Source organism: Giraffa tippelskirchi, chromosome 13 (assembly GCF_054371585.1).
Source record: "Giraffa tippelskirchi isolate mGirTip1 chromosome 13, T2T-mGirTip1v1.2.pri, whole genome shotgun sequence".
Lineage (NCBI taxonomy): Eukaryota > Metazoa > Chordata > Mammalia > Artiodactyla > Giraffidae > Giraffa > Giraffa tippelskirchi.
The window spans coordinates 105629898-105650922 of NC_137287.1; the positions used below are offsets into that span (position 1 = coordinate 105629898).

General features: G+C 39.9%; 1 protein-coding gene across 10 annotated transcripts in view; it reads left to right on the forward strand.

Moving 5' to 3' along the window:
• The first annotated feature begins 202 nt into the window (after window positions 1–202).
• ITCH (itchy E3 ubiquitin protein ligase) overlaps window positions 203–21025 on the forward strand; it is a 102301-nt gene continuing 81478 nt past the window's right edge. Inside the window, exons 1-3 of one of the 10 annotated variants that reach the window (XM_081559827.1) lie at window positions 203–359; window positions 4371–4448; window positions 8975–9118. The gene's annotated coding sequence lies outside the window, so the exon portion shown is untranslated. Of the gene's footprint in view, window positions 368–567; window positions 1176–4334; window positions 4449–8974; window positions 9119–21025 lie in introns of those variants that run through there. The other 9 variants (XM_081559824.1, XM_081559826.1, XM_081559823.1 and 6 more) reach the window with 9 other exon arrangements.

The following is a 21025-nucleotide window of genomic DNA, read 5'->3' on the forward strand; positions in this document are numbered from 1 at the left end:
GGTTTTTTAAAAAGCCTAGAGGTCCTGGGAGTAATCCAAGAGTCCCTCCCACCTAGCTAAATGCAAGCTCGGATTTAGCTGTGCTCACCAGCCTCTGCTAGCTCTTCCTGCCGGCAGCTGGTTAGTGTGCAAGGGCTTCTGGGGCTTATAGTCCTGATAGCTCCGGAGCTGGAGGCGCCTGCGCGTTGGCCGCCAACTCGTTCCAGTAGCTGTGGTCCGGGATCGGGACCGGCTGCCATCTTAGTCGAGGGACTGAAGAGTAGCCGCCGCCCCAGTCCCGGTAAAAACCCGCGGGCGGACTGGAGGCAATTTTGGGGAGAGGGAGGGTCCTGGATGAACATGTCGGAGGAGAGCGAGAGGTAGAGGAGTGCGGCGCGTCAGCCGGGACCTCAGAGCCGCGGCTGCTTCCTCTTCCCTCAGAGCTGGTGCCCGTGGGGGGCGCGGGGAGCTCGGGCTAGTGGCAGGGGCCGGGCGGAGGGGTGGCGGGGGTGGGTCGTGTGGAAGCCCCGAGCGGCCACTGTTGGGCTCAGACGTTCGGAGCCCCTCGCCTCGCGGGCGCCAAGTTCTGAGAGAACTGGGCCGCAGCGGGCGCCCCCGGGGTCCAGCCCAGAGCTCGTCAGCCCCGCCCGGGGGCTACGCTCCTGCGGCCCGGCCTACGCGAGGGGCCCCGCGGCCCCGGCCGGGGCGGGCGACGTGGCCCTGCGAGGGGCGGGGGCCGGGCCCACCTGCCACCCGCTCCCCTTTCCCGAGACTTTTTGGAGCCCGCACTAGCGAGAGGGGCCCAGCACAGCGGCTCCCTCTCTTCTCTTTTCCATTCCCCTCTCTTCGTCTATTGTCCCCCAGCGTGGTGGTCCCGGCCCCGGCGTCCTCCTCCGCGCCCGCCGCCGCCGCAGCGGCCCCGCCGGCGCCTCTCGGCGCCGAGTTTTGCAGACGTGGAGCTGTCATTGCCCTTCCTCCTGAAAGTGCCCTTTTCTTTAGCGGAGAGAAGAAAGAAGTAGACGTGATGAGGACAGGACTTAGTGGGGACTAAGTGGGGAACTCAAGTTCTTAGACTTTGCTCCGGGCCGCGACGTAGAGCGAAACACAGGATCTCTGCGCTCCAGGTAGACGTTGGGCCTCAAGTTAGCGACGTAACCTGGTGGATTTGCAAACTACCCGAAATCCACGATTCTCCAGTAACAACTCACCTTGTTTTCTTGCTTATATTTGTATCTTGTTAGATTTTCCGCTATTATTCTACAGCTTCAGTATATTTTTTGGGAGTGAGGGGTGGGGAAGGAAGAGAAATTTCAGGGAATTTTTCTCTGAAATTAAGGAGGCACTTGAGCCAACCATCTATCACTGTACTTAGTTGGAGTCTTGCGTGTATTCCTAATATAATTAGATCTTACGGAAGTACTAGAGGCAGTGTATTTCCACCCTCAAAATGGGCTAAGGACTTGTTTCTCGGCCGAAATAAAGTTCTCAGGGCAGGTCTGGTGAGAGTCTTCATCGTGTATTCATAGCTTTACTCAGGGTACAGTTACTTCATTTTTAAGATTTAGAAATTAAGGTGGAAATTCACCTGCTGTTTTGAACAGTGGATGTAAGTTTTTGGGTGTGAGTCCAACAGGAATTCCTTCATCTTCAGCATGAGTCAAGTCAACAAGGATATGATATGAAATAAGCAAGTGCAGTATACTTCCTCAGTGTATTCTTGAGTAAATCATTTTTCCATTCCTTAAAGAAACATCTTTACACCAACTGGAAGAGACAAACCAGTAGCCCCCAAATTTGATCATTAGAATAATCAGGGCAGCTCTTTTAAAAGTAGAAACTTCAGAGCCTTATTTGCTGAGATTGATTTAATACGTTTGGGTTGGCCTTGAGGATTAAAACTTGCCTCAGGCAATTCTGATGGTTTTGGAAACCATTGAGACAATACTTTGAATAAGCCAAAAGCTTTGAGATGGAGGAGGAAGTAATCAGTTGTGTCTGGTTGATTTGAGGAGGAAGGCTCTGCTTCGAGCTGAAGTTGGTTCTTAGCTGAAGTGTGATTGTGATGGAGAAAGGGAAGGACAGGGCAGACAGAGGAAACACCTCAATACTGTTACTAAACACTGGATTGTGGAAGATAAAAGGGAGCAGGGAGTGGGATGGGGAAGGAGAGCATTACGGATGTGAGGCAAAAAAAAAACTTGTTTTATGTTGTTAGCAATAGATGCAGATTTTTTTTTTTTTGGATGCAGATTTTTAAACAGGAAAATGATATTGAGTACATGTTTGCTTTAGGAAGATTGCTTTGTGACAGGAGTGAAAGGATGGAAGAGTGTCTGTTGCAGTGGTTTAGGTGAGAAGTGAAAGGCTTGTCCTCATTGAGAGGCTGTGGGCATGATCAAGGGATTAAATTTAGTTCTTTACTAGTGCAATATTGTCCTATTTTTGTATGAGGATTTCTTTAGGGCCAGTCTGGGTAAAAGGTTCCTTTTCTGTCAAAAGAACCCATTAGCAAATCAGAATAATATTGTCAGGTTATATATATTAATGGTATCAGAATTTGTTAGCATCCTTGATCAGGTGCAATTTGTAGAATTTAGAGATTAGACTGAGATTTATGGCTATCAATGCTATTGATTTATGAGCTTGTTGGGAAGTGTTTTTTATCCCACCCTCAGAAACTTGGTTTTAGAATTTGAGTTGGGGGACTCCCCTGGTGGTCCAGTGGCCAAGACTCTATGCTCCTAATGCAAGGATCCTGTGTTCAGTCCCAGGTCTGAGAACTGGATCCCACATACTGCATCTGAGACCCAGCACAGCCAAATAAATAAACAATACATATTAAAAGAAAGAGCTGGAAGAGATTGTAGAGATTATCTAGTCCACAGTAGCAGATATATTTTGTTTTATGGGCCAACTTTCACTTGAAGTAGCTGCCAGAAGCCCTGTGTTGAGAAGGATTTTAATCATAAGGGTTCTCTGAGAGTTATGATTGATTAGTGATGACTCCTGTGGACACTAGTTATCTAGTGGTTAGTATCAATATATGTACCAGGTATATGCTATTCTTAGACTAGTCCAACCTTTTCTGTTTTTTTTTTTTTTTTAAAAAGAATCAGAGCTAAAAGTAGAACCAAATTTTGTAACTCTTAGTCTGTTCTCCAGTGTACCAAGATGAATGTGTGCTACTAAAGAGCTTTTGGTATTAGACCAAAAGAATAAAGTATTTCTAGCCTGTGCCTCTTGACTGTTTAGTTAAGAGTGTAACAAGGAACTTTGGCCTAGAAGTGAGTTGTATTCATTCTGGCTTAGGAAATTTGTGTTCATACTCACAGAAAAATAGCCACCTTCTGCCTTCTTTTCTTGTTCCTCACCCTTCTCTGTTTTGGGTTTAGGGGATTGGTTTCTTCTATATGAGTTAAGGCGAAAGTGTATAAAGGTTCCCCCTCCACCTCCGTATTTATAGCACTTAGCCAAATTTTGGGCTTATAATAAGCACTCAGTAAAGGCATGTTGATTTTTGTGGATGTAAATGATACTGGCTTTGAGTCAATATAAATTAGCAAGTGGGGTTGAAGAATTGAATTGCAGCATTCTCTCATTGAGAGGTCTGCTGCTGCTGCTGCTAAGTCACTTCAGTCGTGTCCAACTCTGTGCGACCCCATAGACGGCAGCCCACCAGGCTCCACCGTCCCTGGGATTCTCCAGGCAAGAATACTGGAGTGGGTTGCCATTTTCTTCTCCAGTGCATGAAAGGGAAAAGTGAAAGTGAAGTCACTCAGTTGTATCCGACTCTTAGCGACCCCATGGACTGTAGCCTACCAGGCTCCTTCGTCCATGGGATTTTCCAGGCAAGAGTACTGGAGTGGGATGCCATTGCCTTCTCCGCATTGAGAGGTCAGCCCTCTGCTAAAAATGTTGGGCTGGAAAGTAGCCTCACAACTAGAAGTAGTTAACCAGAAGCTGTTCCTTTTTTCTGTCCTCTTTCAGTCTAGCAGTATACTGTCCTTGGAGAACTGCTGCCAACTCAGCTCTTTGCTTCTTTGCAGAATTGACTATACTCAGATCCTTGGAGTACTTTTTTCTTTTCTCATCCCTAGGAGCTTCCAAGTTTCAGGGATAGTCCTTACTGTGACCTCAAAAGGTGGAGTATGTATTTATATGGCCATCCTCATTTTGCCATGTCGCTATACACAGGTGGGGAGTTACGCTATAGTATGCATGAGTCATTTTCTTCCCAATTTGACCTTTTTATCCTGCCTGCTCCAGCAAAAATTATCTATCCTATGAAACTTTTTAAAGGACATTGTGCTGTCCTGGTCCAAAGGTCATTGGTGATCTGATGTGTTTAACTATAGGAGTAATGTGTTAATGGACCCTTCTTCCTTTCTCAGGTAACATGCATTTAACTGTGGCCTTCTGGAGACAGCGCCTTAATCCAAAGAAGTGACTTTAAACGGTGAAAACTTCAGGTATGGTGGCATGCCTGTGAGAGAGAGTCGGGTCAGAAATGGTGCTGAGGGTGAGCTCTAGTCTTGTTAACAGCTGTGGGAAGTAGGGGGAGAGACCAGTGTTGATGCTGGCTACATCACTTGGTTGAAGACATAGTTTCCATTTGGATATGAAACCCAAAGCTGCATCTACAAGGATTAGCCTGTGAGCTACATTGTATTCTTAATTTGGGTCCTTTGACTTTTCTGTTTTTCTAGCTTCCCTATACAGTCATAGGCTTTTCTCACTTGTGCTGTTTTAGAAACATTTATCTCTGTATACTTGTCCATACATGTGCACGTATATGGTTAAAATGTGTAGGAATTAAAAAGAAAACAATATAGTTCAATGGAAAAAGAATAGAGGACTTGGAAAGAAAAGGTCTGGGTTCTGATTTGATTTTGCTACTGACAAACTTGATTGTTGGCAAAGTATTTAATCTTGGTAAGACTCAATTCATATATCTGTAAAATAGTTGTATTGATTTCTGCCTGCATCCCTGGCATTGTTGTGAGGATCAAATAAAATAATACATATTAAATCTTTATAAAAAAATGAATTCCCATCTTAAGGCATTATCCAGATCTAGGAGCTGGGAGGAGTTGGTAATAATATTGAAAAGGAAAACAGGACAGGACAGATTCATCTTAAAAGATCAGGAGAGAAAAAAAAGACCAGGAGAAAGAAAAGGAAGTCTGCTGATTAAGAGAAAAAGTAGAGCACGGGAAAAGTCAAGCAGTAAGGAATAGGGAGTGAGTGAAGTAGAGCAGGTGAATTGGTTGGTGAGAAAGCTGTATAGGAAAGAGGATCCCTTTCATTTGCTTAACCCTAACCTTGCGACTGTTATTACCACATCTCTTCATGTAAGTGTCCCATCCATACTTAAGCTTCTTGTCCCCATTGTAAAATCATAGTAAAATTGTGTGACCCTTTGTGTTTAGTTTATATTTTTGTTAACAAATTGCCTTATAAATGCCAAGAGACCAAGGCTGTGGCTTGCTTATTACGGTATCCCAGGTCAGTGCTATAATCAAATGTGTGATTAATCGGTGGGTTTGTTTTTTATTTTTCAATAATTACAAAGAGAAAAGGAGATGGTAGGGTGCTTTGTGAGATACTAGAGAAGGAAGTGGATAAGAGGAAAAAGTAGATAAATAAGAGGTGGTGCGAGGAAGAATTCTCAGAGGATAATGAAAGACATGAAAATGAAAATAGTATGTAGAACAACAGGGGAAAAGATGGCGTTATCTGCAGTGAATGGAACAAGGCAAATTTCATATCTTTAGTGGTGGTGTAATACTTCACAAAAAGTTATGTACTGGGGAAGATCATCCTCCATGCCAAATATCTTTAAAATATTTCTAAAAGTATCCATTTCATCCGGAGCTCACAGAGTAGTTCTTTGTGAGAAAGAAAACTGGGCCAGCATTCATGAAATATGTGTTCTGGCCTTGATATTGCTTGTTACTTAATTTCTGTGTTCTTGAGCAATTTGCTTAAATCTCTGGACTGCATTACTTTCTACTGAAGGTATGAACATGATGCTTTCTCCTTCCATCTCTTTGATTATTCTTTGTGCTGCTTATGCCAGCTCACCAGTTTTTCAGGGCTTTGTTGACACAATGTGGGACTGGTCTCAGAAATATCCTATAATAGGACTTCAAAGCATCCATTGCTTTATAAATGAGAAGCTGTTTTAAATTCTACTTTATTTTTTATTTTTAGCTGCGCCATGCAGGTTGTAGGATCTTCATTCCCCCCTGCAGTGGAAACTCGGAGTCCTAACCACTAGACCACCAATGAATTCTCTTTCTGCTTTAAACATTGGTTGAGAGACGTGCAGGAAATCTTAAGTATAGAAATGTTGAGCTTGTAATATTAAGTAAGCGTTTATTGAGCCCTGTTATGCTAGGTCCCAAGGGGTAATCTACCTCAAAGATTGTGTGTTTTTGTGAGGAAAATAAAACTGTTCACTAGTAATTATTGTAAAAAGCAAGATGATAAATGCTATAATAAGGATTTCATTGCATTTCAATTTAAGATGTTTGGATTTCTTGGTTCTTTTATTATAACTGAATATATGCTAACTGCAGGGACTCATGGAAAAAAGCAGTCCCTGCCCTCAAGAAACTTAATTTTTTTCATGTCTGCACACTGTTTACGCTAATAGATATATCCTTCCCAAGAAAGAGAAGAGTTTTGTGCTGTATCATCACTTTGTAGTTTTGAACTAAGGATTCATCTTATTATTGAGCTTACGTTACTCCAGGAATAGTCTGATAACAAATATATAGTTTGATTGGATTCCCTAATATTTCAATTACAGAGAAAGTTTTCTTTTAAGGCGAGGAAAAACATTGAAAAATGCCGTCTGCATTTAGGTGAACTGTGGTTTGCTTCTTAGTCATTTGTGCAAAGAAAGAATAGGCTCTAAAATTTAGTCTCTTGAGTTCCAGGCAGTTAATTCCGCTGGTCACAGAAGAAAGGATGGTAGTCTAAAGAAATCATATTGTAGGGATTAACAGTGTTTCCTGGAGTTAGACTGTCTGATTTTGAATTCTCGCTGTATCTTGAGTACTGGCAGTGTGACCTTGGCTGAGTTGCTTCACTTCTCTGTGCCTTAGTTTTCTCACTTATAAATCGAGAATAATAATAGTGTATATCCATAGGGTTGTTGTGTGGATTAAATGAGATAATGTATTTTTGCTAGAACAATAGTTGGTTCACAATAAAGCAGGAAATGTTAATTGCCAGTGTTGTTGTTATCATTATCACCAACCTTGTCTGTTTAAAAATTATCATCACCAACCTTGTCTGTCTTAAAATTATCATCTCAATTTATTGGTTCATTCAGTAAATTAATATAAGGGGAGCACTGTAAAGTCAGATGCCTACAAGGGCTAGATTTAAATAGTAATGGTAGAGCAGATTGGGACTTAAGTGATTTAGGGAATTCTTGTTACTCCAGTGGGGCAGCTGTTAGGCAGCTTTGGTTTACTTTTTTTAAAAAATTGAGGTGAGATTTATCATTTTAAAATATATAATTCACTGTTGGCTCACTATTGATCTGGCAGGGGGTAGGGCAGAAGGCTTGTAGATAAAGTGTGACCTGAACATCTTTTTTATGAAGAGAAGCTGGAACTTCAGATTTTGTGAGAAATTTTTATTTTTAAATGTTGGCAATGTAGTGAATTCATAAAAATGCTATGAGCCAGACAAATTCACCACCATGGGCAGACTTTGTCTTGTGGGTTGCTGTTCTGTAACCTCTGATCTGGGGCTTGACTTTTTGCAACATAACCCATGTTCACTGCCCTCTGGGAAGAAAGTCCTTACTCACATAGAGATTTTTAAAGTTCAGGTGATACCTTACAGCTATCTAGGGCTGAATGAGGCGTAAAGAGAAAAATTAAGGCAGAGAGGAGGAGGGAGGTTATTTAAAACTGGAATTCAGAATGGGAAAATGGCAGGAATGAACTTAAGATGGTGAAAGAAAGTGCAGTGAATTTAAATTAATCTGAAGAGGGTTTGTGTGGTCCCAGGAAGAATAGAAAGTTTAGAAAAATAAAGAGACCAGTATAGGGGCAAAACAATTTCTCTTCTTCCCTTTCAGGTTCTTTGACTGGTCTAGTAATTCCTATAAGACAGATTAACAAGATAAAAACAAACTTCCTAAATACTGTATGGGAGCCTCATAAAACTGAGACCTAAAAGGCAGCCATAATAGGGGCTTATATAAACATCCTGAGCCTTATAAGGAAAAGGAGTAGGGGCTGGTGATACAAAGGGAAGAAGAGAGGAGATGTTTGGAAAATAAAGGTTGCCCTGTTACTTAGTTAAGTTTCTTTTCTTTCTTTCTTTCTAAAATCATTTATTTGGCTGTGCTGAGTCTTAGTTGCTGCATTCAGAATCTTTTAGTTGTAGCTTGGGAACTCTTAGTTGCAGCATATGGGATCTAGTTTCCTGACCAGGGATCAAACCCAGGCCCCCTGCATTGGGAGTGTGGAGCGTTAGCCACTGGACCACCAGTGAAGTCCCTGCAGTTAAGTTTCTTAGGTAAAAAGGTATTTTCTGGTAATAATTCTCTTCTTGGTACAGGCCTCCTTTCCAGTGTAAATGTAAGCAGTTGTGGGAGGGAGAGAGGTAAAAAGCTTTTGCAGCTGAGTTTTGATTGTCTTTAGCTCAGAATAATTCTTATGCCAAAGTGGCATATTTTGGGGTAATGTACTCTGCTGCCCTTCAGCAGTCATCTTATTTTAGGATAAAATTAAGTCCTGTTGACTGGTAGAATGAAGTGGTATTTTATGAAATTTATTGTGTTAATATTGAGGTCTACAGTATTTATTAGGGTTGGTAGGGTCTGGAGGCAGGGAGACCAGGCTAGGGAGGTTGTAGTGAGAATGGAAAGCGAGGGACAAAAGCTTGTATTTGGGTCACCCTGTGACAGTGGGACGCTGCAGTAAAGAGGCAGATTTTGAAAGCTCTTCCCATATTTGTTCTTTTGTAGTAATTGGGATATGTGAGGATAATACTGAAGAGGCTACCCCTCCGTTTTCATAAGGATCTTCATTACTCTCAGCCCTGGCACTGTCTTCAATGGTGGATCATGTATATAGTCTCATAATTTCCCAGCTTTAAAAGAATAGGAAAGGTAAAATCAAAGTAGTTCAACTGCTTATTACATTTCTAGTTTAGCATTTTTGGTCGTCTTGATTAACGTCTTATGTAGACTTTAAACATGGAATTTTTTTATTTACCAAGGTTTGGAAACAGTGACAAAAGGTTTTCTTATGCAATTTTGTTGCAGAAACTTGACACAGTAATTAATTTATGATTCAGAATGTTTAAAGAAACTGATAAATATAGAAAGGTGAAATGTGTTTATTTTGTATAGCCTGAGAAAGTGATTTTCAGGATTTCATTTTCAGTAGGCCTTCGGTTCTGTTTATACTTTTCTCATGAAACTTTTCTTGACATATACAGGAAAGTTAAATTATTATTCTTGACTAAAATGCAAAATGTAGTTATTGTAAGTAGTCTTTTTAATAAGTAAATCGAATAGTGTGTTAGAGCCTGAATATTCAGAATATTTGAGAGACAGCAACTTTTCCCTCATTGGTGAATAAGAACACTGAACTGAGCCTATGAAAAGTAGACAGAGTTGCAGCCATCATACAAATGCAGCAAAAGGATCAAATGGAGCTAAATCCAAGTCTCATTTAATGCAAAGAGAATTTGTTTTTGAGCTTTTGAAGCATGGTCTAACCTAGATTTTGAAGTTCATTTGTTCTGAAAATTTAAAGAGATTTTTAGGTGGTTCATTTAATTATGGGTCTGCTTTGGAAGGAAAGGAATATCAGAGGGATTAGCTGCATTTGCTTCTGTGGAAAGCTAGTAAAAGGGAAATCCTAGATTATCTTTTACCCTTGAATTTCTGGAAGGAAAGATAATTACTATAGGTCTTAATTAAAAACTGTTAATGTATGTATTGAAATGTATAGAACCTGGCTACTATTGCTTTGTATTGTCCAGAATGTTGCTGACATTGATGTGCAGTCATCTACTCTCCCTTTCTCTTTGCCCTTCAGGATTTAAACTTTTTTCCTTTATTTTTTCTTGTTGGAGTTTTGGGAGAGTATGGAGATGTAGCACAGATGTTCAGTCTCCTCTGCTGATTTTACTGTTTAAATGGATATTTTCATTTATAAGGGGCAAAGAAAATGATAGACTTATTTGTCTTGATTATTTTTTGTCATTGTGGTAAAATATACATAACATGTTGGTAAAATATGCATAAAATTTACAACTTCAACTATGTTTAAGTGTTTAATTCAGTGACATTAAATATATTCCCATGCTGCATACCTATTATCACTATGTATCTCCAGAATTTATCATTCCAAACTGAAACTCTGTACCTGTTTTTAAAATAATGCCATTTCCCTCCCTGATAATCACTGTGTTAATTTTTGTCTCTCTAGAATTTGAGTATTCTTGCTACTTCATATCAATGGAATCATACAATATTTGTCCTTTGTGTCTAGCTTTTTAACTTAGCACAGTGTCTTCAAAGTTCCTGTTGTAACATGTTTGAAAACTTCATTCCTTTCTAAAAAGCTGAATAACATCCCATTTTATGTGTATAATCACATTTTGTTTATCCGTTCATCTGTTTATGGCCTTTTGGATTACTTTTTGGCTATTGTGAATAATGATGCTGTGAATGTGGCTGTATAAATATCTGTTCAAGTCCCTCCTTTCAGTTCTTTAGGTGTATTCCCAGAAGTGGAACTGGTGGATTAAGTAGTAATTCCATGGTGGGTTTTTTTTTAATTTATTTTTTTATTGAAGTATAATTGATTTACAAATATTAATTTCTGCTGTACAGCAAAATGATTCAGTTATGCACGTGTATACATTCTTTTTTATGTTCTTTTCCATTATGGTTTATCCCAGTGCTTCCCAGGAGGCTCAGTGGTAAAGAATCTGGCTGCCATGCAAGAGACTCAGGTTTGATCCCTGGTTCAAGATGATACTCTAGAGAAGGAAGTGGCATTCCACTCCAGTTTTCTTGCCTGGGAAATCCCACGGACAGAGGAACCTGGCAGGCTACAGTCCACAGGGTCACAGAGAGTCAGACATGACTTAACAACTCAATAACAAGATGGTTTATCCCAGGATATTGAGTATAGTTCCCTGTGCTGTATAGTAGGACCTTATTGTTAGTAATTCCATGTTAATTTTTTTAGTATCCACCATAGTGTTTTCCCCAGCCACTGTGCCTTTGTACATTCTCACCAGCAGTTCTCAAGAGTTCCAATTTTCTACACCCATGCCAACATTTCATTTCTTCTCTTTTTTCTTAAAGAATAGTCATCCTAATGATGAGAGAAGTGGTATCTCGTTGAGGTTTTGATTTGCATTTCTCTAGTAATCCCAGGGACGGGGGAGCCTGGTGGGCTGCTGTCTATGGGGTCGCACAGAGTCAGACACGACTGACGCGACTTAGCAGCAGCAGTAATTAGTGGTACTTTCTTTTCCTGTGCTATTTGTATATCTTCTTTGGAGAAATTCTATTCAGTTTCTTTGTCCTTTTTTAAATTGGGTTGTTTGATTTTTTAGTGTCTTAATTACCTTGTAGGCTACTGGCTACATCTACTGGGTCTTATGCTATTCCTCCTTCTTTCCTGTTATTGACAAAGCAGTTAGAACCATTCTGTAATATATAGTCCCTCAGTAAATGAATCGGAGAAGGCAATGGCAACCCACTCTGGTACTCTTGCCTGGAAAATCCCATGGACGGAGAAGCCTGGTAGGTTGCAGTCCATGGGTTCGCTAGGAGTTGGACAAAACTGAGCAACTTCACTTTTCACTTTCCTGCATTGGAGAAGGAAATAGCAACCCACTCCAGTGTTCTTGCCTGGAGAATCCCAGGGACAGCAGAGCCTGGTGGGCTGCCGTCTATGGGGTCGCACAGTCGAACACGACTGAAGCGACTTAGCAGCAACAGCAAATGAATGTTTGATAAAATATTAAAAATAGTGCTTTCTGGAAAGGTAAAGGTTGATTGGGGTAGGATATTCATTACATTTTCTTTGGTTTTATAATTCTGTATTCTCTTTTAACCATTTACTTGGTGGGGTAAACATTTATAAAGGATTAAGCTTTAGGCAAAGAAGTCCCTGTGTCATCCAGATTTTATTTTGGAATAGGAAAATATCTTTTAATATCTTATTAAAAGAAATTTGACTCTTAAAGGACTTGCTGTTGCTACTGCTTGCCTAAGAAAATATGAATCAGCCTGAGGTATCCAGACAAATATTTTACCTTTTGTAATTCTGAAAAGGAAAAAGTCTGTTTTAATCATTTCAGTGATTACTTGATTTTTGTGTGATGATTTTGAGTTTCTTTTTTGTGCTACTTATTAATGACATAGATTTTTTTTTCGATTTGTTTCCCTGTTTTTCTTTTCTTTTTTGGGGGGAGGCTCATTTATGAAACTATGGTTTTAAATCATGAAATTAACATTGAGCAAGGCTAGAGATCTCAGTTTTTGGCTGCATCTTCTGTTCTGACCTTGGACCATTCATTTTGATTGGGTTGTTTGTCTATTATTGAGTTATAAGAGTTCTCTGTGAATTCTGGACATAAGCCTTTTATCAGAGAAGTGTTACATCTTAGGGAGATATTCTCCCAGCTTTTTGCTTGTTTTTTCATTTTCTTAATGGTGTCTTTTGAAGAGTAGAAGTTCCTAATTTTAGTAAGGCTTAATTTCTCAGTTTTATCTTTTGTGGATGGTACTTTTGGTGTCACAGCTAAGAAATCTTTGCCTAATTGGGCACTCCATTTAACTTGCTGGATTTCCATGAGTTTATCTGTAAGAACAAATAAGATGTGTGTGGTATTTTGCTTTCTTTGAAATCATATTTTATTCAGTTCTTTTGGGACTCAAAGTAGAGGAGGTAGTCTTTTTTAATTGGAGTATAATTGCTTTGCAATGTTGTGTTAGTTTCTGCTATACAACAAAGTGAATTAGCTGAACTGTGGTGTTGGAGAAGACTCTTGAGAGTCCCTTGGACTGCAAGGAGATCCAATCAATCCATCCTAAAAGAGATCAATCCTGGGTGTTCATTGGAAGGTCTGATGTTGAAGCTGAAACTCCAATACTTTGGGCACCTCATGTGAAGGGTTGAATCATTGGAAAAGACCCTAATGCTGGGTAGGATTGGGGGCAGGAGGAGAAGGGGACGACAGAGGATGAGATGGTTGGATGGCATCACCGACTCGATGGACATGGGTTTGGGTAGACTCCGGGAGTTGGTGATGGACAGAGAGGCCTGGCGTGCTGCAATTCATGGGGTTGCAAAGAGTCGGACACAACTGAGCGACTGAACTGAACTGATTCATATATCCCCCTCCCTCCTGAGCCTCCTTCCCATCCCCCCATCTCACCCCTTAGGTCATCACAGAACATGAAACTGAGCTCCCTGTGCTGTACAACTTCCCACTAGCTCTCTGTTTTAGGCATGGTAGTGTGTATACGTCAGTGCTCCTCTTTCAGTTCATCCCACTCTCCCCTTTCCCCCGTGTCCACATGTCTGGTCTCTATTCCTGCCCTGCATAAAGTTCATACCTTCCATTTTCTTAGATTCCACATATATACGTTAATATTCAATATTTATTTTTCTCTTTCTGACTTCACTCTGTATGACAGACTCTAGGTTGATCCACATTACTACAAATGACCCAATTTTGTTCCTCTTTAATGGCTAGTATTCCATATATTTATGTACCACATTTTCTTTATCCGTCTGTTTGTCAATGGAGATTTGCTTAGATTTGCTTAGATTGCTTCCACGTTCTGGCCATTGTAAATAGTGCTGCAATGAGCGTTGGGGCACAGGTGTCTTTTTGAGTTATGGTTTTCTCAGGGTATATGCCCAGTAGTGGGATTGCTAAGTCATATGGTAGCTCTATTTTTAGTTTAAGGAACCTCCATACTGTTCTCCATAGTGGCTGTATCAGTTTACATTCCCACCAACAGTGCAAAGAGTTCCGTTTTCTCCACACCCTCTCCAGAATTTATTGTTTATAGATTTTTTTTTTGAGAGGAGGTAGTCTTGGAATAGAATACTAAGGTGAAAATTTGCAGGCCCAAACTGGAGTGTAGAATTGACTCTGCTTTCATAATCCTATTTGTTTCCTAATGGATAAATGGTTATTTGTTCCCCCCTCCCCCCAATGTTTAGGACTCTTGGAAATAAATGATTCTGAATTTTTTTCCTGGATTTTTAATACAATGTTTAAAACTATGCTTTTTAGTTCTTTTAATATAAATGCATAAATTTGTTTATGTAGTGTACATCGACATTACTCATTAGCTCATTATTGACATCTAGTTTCCTTAATAATTCTCTTTTTAAAAAAATGTTTATTTTGGCTTCCCTGTGTCTTTGTTGCTGCTCTCAGGCTTTCTCTAGTTGCCATGAGCAGGAGCTACTCTCTAGTTGCAATGTGCAGACTTCTCATTGCTGTGGCTTCTCTTGCTGTGAAGCACAGGTTCTCGGCACATGGGCTTCAATAGTTGCTCAGTGGCATGTGGAATCTTTCTGGAACAGGGATCAAATCTGTGTCCCTTGTCTTGGCAGGTGGATTGTTAATCACTGGACTACCAGGGAAGACTGATAATTCTTAAACAATGTGTAAAACTGATCTGAGAAAGGTTTGTTGGAAGGATGCTGCTACTGCTAAGTTGCTCAGTCGTGTCCGACTCTGTGCGACCCCATAGACGGCAGCCCACCGGCTCCCCCGTCTCTGGGATTCTCGAGGCAAGAACACTGGAGTGGGTTGCCATTTCCTTCTCCAGTGCATGAAAGTGAAAAGTGAAAGTGAAGTCGCTCAGTCATGTCTGACTCTTTTCAACCCCATGAACTGCAGCCTACCAGGCTCCTCCATCCATGGGATTTTCCAGGCAAGAGTACCGTAGTGGGTTGCCATTGCCTTCTCCGGTTGGAAGGATGGGATGGTGGCTATCCAGGGTGTTATTTTGAGGAGAATTTATGGATTTTAAGAGATAGAAACAAGAGTTCTTGGACACCAGGAAATTCAGCTTTATATTTAATTAAGTTGTATAGTTTCACACAAGACTTCTTTGCAGAAGAGAGCAATATTTAGAGTAGTACAACTGTAGTTATATTTATTGTGGCATGTCAAATCCTTTAAACTCTAGCAGTAAATAGTCAAAGCCAGGACACAGCTTATAATAATAGTTAATATTAAGATGTTTATCAGAAAGCTGTTTGGGAAAACTGGGAGAAAAATTGCCTTCTGTAATACTAGGTGCAAAGTTCAAACCAGCAAATGAATGTTAAAAGTAACAGTTCTGGTGCCAGTTTCCTTCAACTCTTTTAAACTGTTGAACCTTGAAAATTGTACCTTCTTATGTTTCTCTTTGAGTAAGATAATTGTCTCTTTTATGCCTATGCTTTAGAATTCACACTGGATTCCGATTTGGCTGGAAGATGGGGAAGAACTTTGGATGATCTGAAATCATTACATGATGTTCAGAGCCAAAGTGTCACTGTTGTGGGGGATAGGGGATGGTTTACATCCTGCTTCCCTACTAAGGTAACTTTCTCCAGTAAATAGGAAAGCAGTTTTTCCCCATTGTGAGTGGATCTGAGTTAGTTTGTCTCCTTTTGTTGAGAAATTAAGTTATGGGAATTAGTATTTACTTTCTACCCCAACCCAAAGAACTCTTAATCCCTCTGTTGGTATCTTTGTCAACCCATACGCCAAAGTTAGCTTCTTTGCTATCATTAGTGGAGAATGAGATCTGAACATTGCTCTTAAAGTCTTTGCTGCTGTGACCCCAGTGAACAGGAGTTAGTTTTCAGCTCAGCTGGGTAATGTGGCTACTGGTTGCATACACCAGAGCTACTTCAAACCCCCATGTTCCCACTTCCAACTGGGTTGAGGCTGGAGTCCATTCTGCGTTGTAGTGGCTGGTGAATGAGGACAGATTTTTCAAAACGGGTCTTTTGATACGTAGCTCTTTCACTTGAGGAGGGGTTTGGGAGCATGGCTGAGTGGCCCTATCCATGGGCGACTACTCAGTATTTAGTTACCATGTATGCTTTTGTACTTTAGTAAGACTGAGAGTTTAGCTTCATTTGGTTTTAGTTCTCTGAATACCACTGTGTATTTTAGCTCTTTGAACTCTGTACTTTCTGCTTCAGCAAGCAGTTTTTCTCCTTACTGGTTTTGTGTGTTTTCTGAAATGTCTTTTTGGTGGCTTCTTTTAAGAAATTATAGGCCTATATAAAATTATCAAGTTTTGTAGGATAAATTAGACATGGCCTATAAAAATAACTGATTATGTTGGATGTGTTATTTCTGAAAAGGAACCCAAGCAAATTTCATAATGCCCTGGTTATTTAATGATTTCTTTATAAATAGGATACGTATTTTAAAATAAGGCTAGAAATGTAGTTTCTCTGTTTATTGCTTATCGGAGAAGATATTACTGAAATAATCTTGTGAATTGTGTGTCTTTCAACATTTTTTTCCCCCACTGCCTTTCATGAAGATGTTAAGGTTAGTTTTTATTGCTGGCAGTGTTTTGGCACCTTCTTTTTACATTAGACATTCAGTCACATTTTTCTAATGTGATAGTAAACATTACTCAAAATAAATGATAAAAAAGTGTTAAGAATTGGCCCTGTTTTAAGTTTCTTTGTACCTGACAAGACTAATAAATAATGGATTATTTTAATATTGTCCTAGATTTTAGATTCAAATTGTTATCTTCATTGACTCAAATCACAGTGAGTTTACTAGGTGAAGATACAGGCTCTACAGTGTATTTGATTGTGAAAGTGTTTTAAAAAATCATGTGAAAAGTCAGTTTTCCATAGGAAATTCATAGTCATCTATCTTCATTTCTGTGAATTTTAAAGCTGTAAATGGAGGCACAGTTGAAATTGGCTTTAGAAATAATCTTCGGAGGAGGTGAAAGAAGAATAGATTGTAAAATGAAAGAGACATTAAAACAGATAGATTAATCTAGCAGTGAGATACAGAGGTAGAAGAGAGATCTTAGTAAGGGAGAATGAGTCCTGGAGAGATCTCCCCAAGGTACATAAATCTAATGTCAGGTTTTTTTTTTTTGTTGTTGTTGTTGTAGGAACTAGATTAAGAGCATTTTTCAGTCCCCCAGCCCCATTCCTTAGGAAGCACTCATTTTTCTGTCCCAATAGTTTTGCCTTTTCCAGAATGTCACATAAATAGAAATCATAGGCTATGTTAGTTTTCTAGGATTGCTGTAATAAATTACCACAAACTGGGCAGTTTTAAAACAGCACAGCTTCATTTTTTCCCCATGTTCTAGGAGTCTAAAAGGCCTAAATAAGGTATAACTAAAGTTGGAACTTCTCAGGAATAATCTGTCCTATGCCTCTGATTCCTGGCATTCCTTGTCTTGTGTATATATCTCTCCAGTTTGTGTCTTCATCTTTACCTTGATCCAGTGTAACTTTAACTTGATTATATTTGTGAAGATCCTTTGCTACTGCTGCTGCTGCTAAGTCGCTTCAGTCGTGTCCGACTCTTAGCGACCCTAGGGACTGTAGCCTACCAGGCTCCTCCGTCCATGGGATTTTCCAGGCAAGAGTACTGGAGTGGGGTGCCATTGCCTTCTCCGGAAGATCCTTTAAGAACAAGTAAAGTGAAATTCTGATTTCCAAGTGGACATAAATTTGAGGGGAGACACTGTTCAACCCAGTGGTAGCCTTTAAAATTTTTAATTAACGTTTTAAGTGTTTTAAAAATTCATCATACAGTGATTAGGTTTTTTTGGGGTGTTCAGTTTGGTCGCTCAGTCGTGTCTGACTTTTTGCGGACCCAGGACTGAAGCACGCCAGGCTTCCCTGTCTTCCACTATCTCCCGAAACTTGCTCAAACTCACGTCCATTGAGTTGGTGATGCCATCCAACCATCTCATCCTCTGTCGTCCCCTTCTCCCACCTTCAATCCTTCCCAGCATCAGAGTCTTTTCAGATGAGTCAGTTCTTCACATCAGGTGGCCAAAGTATTGAAGTTTCAGCTTCAACATCATTCCTTCCAATGAATATTTTTGGGTGTACAGTTGTATGAATTTTAACACATTTATTGATTCTTGTAACTAATACCACAATCAGGATACAGAACAATTTCATCACACCAAAAACCTCCCTTGTGCTGTATTTTTCAGTCAAACTCACCCTCAGTTCTTAACTCTGGCAGCCACAAATTTGTTCTCCATTTCTTTAGTTTTGTCTTTTGGAGACTGTCACATAAATAGAATAGTAACATATTAAACTTTTTGAGAAGGGGTTTCACTCAGTATGATGCCTTTGAGATTCCCCTGAGTTGTTGTATTTTTATTTATTTTTTTAATTTTTTTTTAATTTTTTTATTTTAGTTGGCTAATTACTTTACAATATTGTAGTGGTTTTTAAAAAGTTATTTACTTTTGGCTGTGCTGGTATTTGTTGCTAGTATGGGTGTTCTCTAGTTGTGGTAAATGGGGCTACTCTTCATTGTGTGTGAGCTTCTCATTGTGGTGGCTTCTCTTGTTGGGTAGCACAGGCTCTAGATTTGCAGGCTTCAATAGTTGCAGCATGCGGGCTCAGTAGTTGCAGCTATCAGAATTAGTTGCTCTGAAGCATGTGAAATCTTCCCGTACCAGGAATTGAACCCGTGTCCCCTGCTTGACAGGTGGGCTCTTATTCACTGTGCCCCTAGGGAAATCCTGTTGCATTTTGTTAAAAAAAATTTATTGCTGAGTAGTATTCCAGTGTGTAAATGTACTACAGTTTATTGATTTACCTGTGGAAGGAGATTGGCTTCCCTGATGGTTCAGGGGTAAAGCATCTGCCTCCAGTGCCGGAGATGTGGATTCGATCCCTGGGTCCGGAAGGTCCCTTGGAGCAGGATATGGTAACCCACTACAGTGTTCTTGCCAGGAAAATCCAATGGACAGAGGAGCCTGGCAGGCTACGGTCCATGGGGTCATAAAGTCAGAGACTACTGAAGTGACTGAGCACGCACGCACGTGGAGGGAGATCACATCATTTCACATATTTTGCAACTGTGAATAGAGCTACTATAAACATTGTTGTACAGATTTTATATGGACATGAATTAGTGACTGAACAACAGCAGCACTTTACAGGTATTATCTCAACCAAAACTACAATTAAGTTATTCCTGTTTTATGGATAAAGAAAGTAATTCAGTAATTTGCTTAAGTTTAAACAGTAAACAATGCATGTGGGTGTGGAGAGATGTGAATCTAGATCTATTTGACTCCAAAGCCTGTACACTTAATTACCATGTTATAGTATCTTTTGGAATGCATGCTATAGAGTAGACTAGAAGAATTGTTTCTGCTTTGGCGTTTAAGGGAGGCTACCAGATGAGATGCTTGAGCAGAGTATTGAAGGTTAAGAGAAGATCAGATGACCAGAAATGTAGGGAAATAGCAGGGCGAAGTTTTACCGGAACAGGATAAGTAAATCACAGAAGTATTAAACAGATGGCATTTTGGAGAATGATGAATAATTTTGTGTGATTGGAGCATAGGGTATCTATGGGAGAATGGCATGTGAAATAAGATAATAGGCAAAGCAGGATCATGGCAGATCATCAGAGGTGTGTAGAAAGTTCATCTTAGAAATCTTTTGATAACACTATGTGGACAGGTTGGGGTAAGGCAAGGAGAAATACTGAAATGAGTATGATAGTACAGGAAGAGCCAAATGAAGGGAGTAGTAATGAGCATAATGAGGAAGATGTAAAGTTTAATTATAAGATATTCCACCCATGTCCAACTGTTTTATTCTAATGTCTTAAGAAATTTTTTTGCCTCTTCCATACTTCCTAGTTTTATGCCATGAGTGTGATGTATGTAGGATGTTACAGGTTTTTCACTTTAATGTTTGAGAGCATGTGTTAGCAAACTATGACCCGTGGGAGGAATCTGGCCCTCTGCCTTTTTTTTTTTTTTATAAATAGTTTTATTGGGATACAGCCCCATTCATTTTATGTGTTCTCTGTCACACTGTCACAGTACAGTGGGAGTTGAGCAATTGTTAGAGAGATCATATGGCCCACAAGTCTAAAATGTTTACTTTCTGGCCCTTTACAGAAAAACTTTGAAGAGCAGCAGATTGAAAGCTTTCTTCCATCTAATAACTGAAATGCATGTGATAGTGCTTACTTAATATTATATATTGTTCTTTGTTAACTAGGTGACTGACTACATAGTCATTCACAATCTACCCATAGTCGATTTGGAAATTTTTTTGAACCTGGGCCGTGGTTCCCTTTTGTTTAATAATTTTTAAGTTATTTTATTTTTCTGAACACAAGATCAGATCATGTTCAAATAAAGGTAGTTTTACTTCTTTGTCTGCAGTCCATATGCCTTTTGTTTGATTTTCTTGCCAAGTTATACTGGCTAGAACCTTTGAATAAAAATGATGAGGGCTGGCATTCTTTTCTTGTTCTTGATTTTAGGGGGAGAGCATTCAATCTTTTACCATTAAGTAGGATGTAAGCAAAGACATTACTTTGCCAACAAAGGTCTGTCTAGTCAAAGCTATGGTTTTTCCAGTAGTCATGTATGAATGTGAGAGTTGGACTATAAAGAAAGCTGAGCGCCGAAGAATTGATGCTTTTGAACTGTAGTGTTGGAGACGACTCTTAAGAGTCCCTTGGACTGCAAGGAGATCCAACCAGTGCATCCTAAAGGAAATCAGTCCTGAATATTCATTGGAAGGACTGATGCTGAAGCTGAAAATCCAATACTTTGGCCACCTGATGCAAAGAACTGACTCATTGGAAAAGATTCTGATGCTGGAAAAGATTGAAGGCAGGAGGAGATGGGGACAACAGAGGATGGGACGGTTGTTTGGCATCACCGACTCGATGGACATGAGTATGAGTAAGCTCCGGGAGATGGTGATGGACAGGGAAGCCTGGCGTGCTGCAGTCCATGGGGTCGCAAAGAGCTGGA